Genomic DNA, 3,451 nt, shown 5'->3' with positions numbered 1-3,451 from the left:
ACCCTACTCTCTCCCCTTTTCTGAACACTCATGCTTCTCCCTGCCCTGCTCAGGACCCTTCCATCAGTGACTCCTGCCCTCTCCTTTAACCCCAGCACAGAAAATTCAACTGAGCGCCAAAGTTCCTAGTCATTTATCATGAGACTAAGTCCAAGTATAGATTCCTTTAGGTCCCAACTCCTGGTTCCACTGCAACCTTGCCCACCAAACTGCCGCAGGACAGTCAGCCTCAAAGTTGGTCCCAGGTCCCTGGGTCCAGGCCTCACTCCAATGTTGGGTCATTTATCATCCCTGGACCTCAGTATATGAAGTGGTCATTCCCTTGTTCATCCATGCAACCATCCGTCCATTCATCCATTTATTCTATGCCTACCCACTCACTCATTCATCAGCCCACCCACCTATCCATGGAACCATCGATTCATCCATCCACACTTCAACTGATTCAACCACCCACCCACTCACCCATCCATATACCATCCACGCTTCCAATCATCCAATTTAACGATAAGACCCTATGTTGACCACAGAAATAGAAATACCAGGCCCTCTTTTCTCAAAACACTCCTAGATTCGTCTCTTTCCCTCCCTAACTCTCAAGTCATATAGGGTAGGTATGTGAGACGCAAATAAGAAAATTGTTTAGGAGAAAAGAATGAAGTTTATTGTTGCACCTGTGCACTATTGTATCAGAGTCTGGAAACCCCATGCCCCACTAATTTCTTCAGGGCCCCACAGAAGTGTCATCAGTCCTCAGCCTGTCCCTAGGATTCCCCTTGGCTCTAATTTCATACCCCAGGGATGTCAAGGGCTGACCTAAACTAGAAAGATTTCCAAGAAAATGGGGAAGAAGAAGGAGTTTATAAACATAATTGCTGCCAAGACTGAAGAGCACCACTGGAACTGTTTTCTGTCAGTAATGGCAGTAGCATCTCAGCACCAGGGATATATGGGGAGATGTTCTGGTCCCAAGTCTGTCACCACCTAGCTGTATGACTTTGAGTAAATCCCTGCCATTCTCTGGACCTCAATTTCCCCACCAGCGCAGAGTGAGGTTCTGTAGGCCTTCCCAGTTTTGAGGTGGTCACTTCCCTCTCGGTTCTTGCTTCCCTTCCAGCCCGGGTGGGCCTGCTTCTCTGACAATGGGGCCTCTCTGACCAGCCCACACACAAGGAGCGGTAGTAGATGACGTGGTTGGCGTCCATGGCCCTGAGTCCTCTGGCTATTCAACCCCCTCCCCTGACACAAACAACCCTCAGTGGCCTCCCCCTCCCGCCCCCCAGAATCTGGGCACAGCTGGGGCCTGCTTTACCCTGACCACTCCATGAATCACCCCTCTATGGTCCCCGGGGGTGTGGTTCGGGGAGCATCCTACGCCCCACGCAGGGTGAGGGCCAGAATCTCGGCCCTCAAGCAGGCAGTGTCCACAGGAACAATGGGGGCCTGTGGCTAACAGCCGAAATGCAGCCATTGTCCTGCCCTGGCCCCCAACCCCAAGGCCTCAGGTCCCCAGGCTGGGCAGGCTGGCGTGGGTCGGTGCGTCAGGCACTCGTGTGCCAGGGCCTGCCGCTTCCCCTCTTTGGGGAGGCATGCGGCTAGGTTGATGGACCATACCCTACCTCCACATCCAGCCTCACAAAGAATCCCATGCACAGGGTTAGGAGAGGTTTGATGGGACCCGACCAAGGAAGCTATGCTTTCGACCCACCCATCCTGGGAGTACTTGAAGCAGCCTCTCAGAAAGGGACCGAACAGCTCTGAGACCCCAGCGATATACATCCCAGGAGGGAGGGGGACCACATTAGAATAATGCAGGATTCGAGTGGGGTTGCTATAGCGACGTATTAGGGCAATACATCTAGGGAGCCCAGGCCCCTTGGTGATGTATGGCTCTACTCAGCTGTGGGGAGCCGGAGGAGGGGACCTGTCCTGCCCCGCCCCTCCGAGGGAAGAGCAGATACCAAACATTCTCTTCATTGAGAGAGAACATTTGCCCTGGACTCCAAAAATAGGCATCTCAGAATCCTGTCAAGACTGAGAGACGCCCTGCCAACCCAGCCTCCAACATCCCACTTCCGTCCATGTTCAACTCAGCCTAAACCTCAAATCCCAGCTCTGACCTCAGCCTCAGCCCCCACCTGTACCCCATTCCCAACCTCAGCCCCAGTTGTTCATGCTAAGCCTCTATCTTAGCCCTTTCAGGCCCCTGTCCTTTCTGCTACATTGCTAAGGACCAGTCCCATGCTGTCTCCCTCAGTATCTGATGGGATTCAGAGGATGCTATCTGAGGGGGTCAAAGAAGAGAACAGAGCGGGAGGAGGTGGGATCTTCCAGAAACACTCCTCAGTCAAACCACTCGAAGCAGTTAATTTGCAAGAAACCCAGAAAGTAAGTATGAGGGCACATGTGCTGTCCCCTCTCACCCAGAGACCTCCTCATGCCAGTGTCTGGGCACCCCACTCTCATTTAATCCCTGGCCTGGGAATTTCGCTTTCTTCCACATGACCTCAGGCCACCAAAAGTGTGTATGGGTAGATTAGCCCTAATGGAAAAAGATTGAATGGGACTCGCAGCCAAAGAGGACTCATCAAAACAATTTCACATAATATTTGTAATGAGGCCAGGCACGGTGGCTCACGCCTATAATCCCAGCACTTGGGGAGGCTGAGGTGAGACGATTGCCTGAGTTCACAGGTTCAAGACCGACCTGGGCAACTTGGCAAGATCTCATCTCTACAATAAATCAAAAAAGTAGCCAGGCGTGGTGGCACATGCCTATAGTTTCAGCTACTTGGAAGGCTGAAGTGGAAGGATCACCTGACCCCAGCAGGTCGAGGCTGCGATGGCCGGGAGCAGGCCACTGCCCTCCAGCCTGGGTGACAGAGTGAGACTCCAACTCAAAAAAAAAAAAAAAATATTCGTAATGAGAGGTGACAAAGTCAGGCCATGGGCTTCCTTTCCAACCGCTGTATCAAGCTATTAGTACCAGTTTGCCCCATCTCTGAAGTCCTGGACCTCAACCCCCTGGAAGCTTCAGAGGAAGATTCTCTTGAGATAACCCCCTTTGCTACATCCACCTTAGCATATTGATGAGGGAGCAGGAGGAAGAACAGATAAATCACTTCAGTAATCACAAGTGTGCTTATGAGTATATCCTTGTCTATCTTGACTTTCCCACTGTGTACCTGTCTGTGTATAACTCTTATTGCTTCATGTGTGTAAGTATACACATTCCTTGCTTCCTCACTGATGGTTAATTGTAGTACATTCAAAAGACTACAATAATTGCACAACTCAGAGAAGACTTTGCTTTCCTTTTGAAAGTGTCACTCTGGCTCTGTCACTTTGTTCTTTTTTTTTTTTTTTTTTGTGATTTGGAGTCTCACTCTGCCACCCAGACTGGAGTGCAGTGGCTGCTCCCAGCCACCGCAGCCTTGATCTGCTGGGCTCC

The sequence above is a fragment of the Carlito syrichta genome, unplaced genomic scaffold (genome assembly GCF_000164805.1).
Source record: "Carlito syrichta isolate Samal-C Ts95f unplaced genomic scaffold, Tarsius_syrichta-2.0.1 Scaffold312054, whole genome shotgun sequence".
NCBI classification, from domain to species: domain Eukaryota; kingdom Metazoa; phylum Chordata; class Mammalia; order Primates; family Tarsiidae; genus Carlito; species Carlito syrichta.
The sequence above is the reverse complement of the archived record's forward strand: the minus strand, read 5'-3'. Positions refer to the sequence as shown.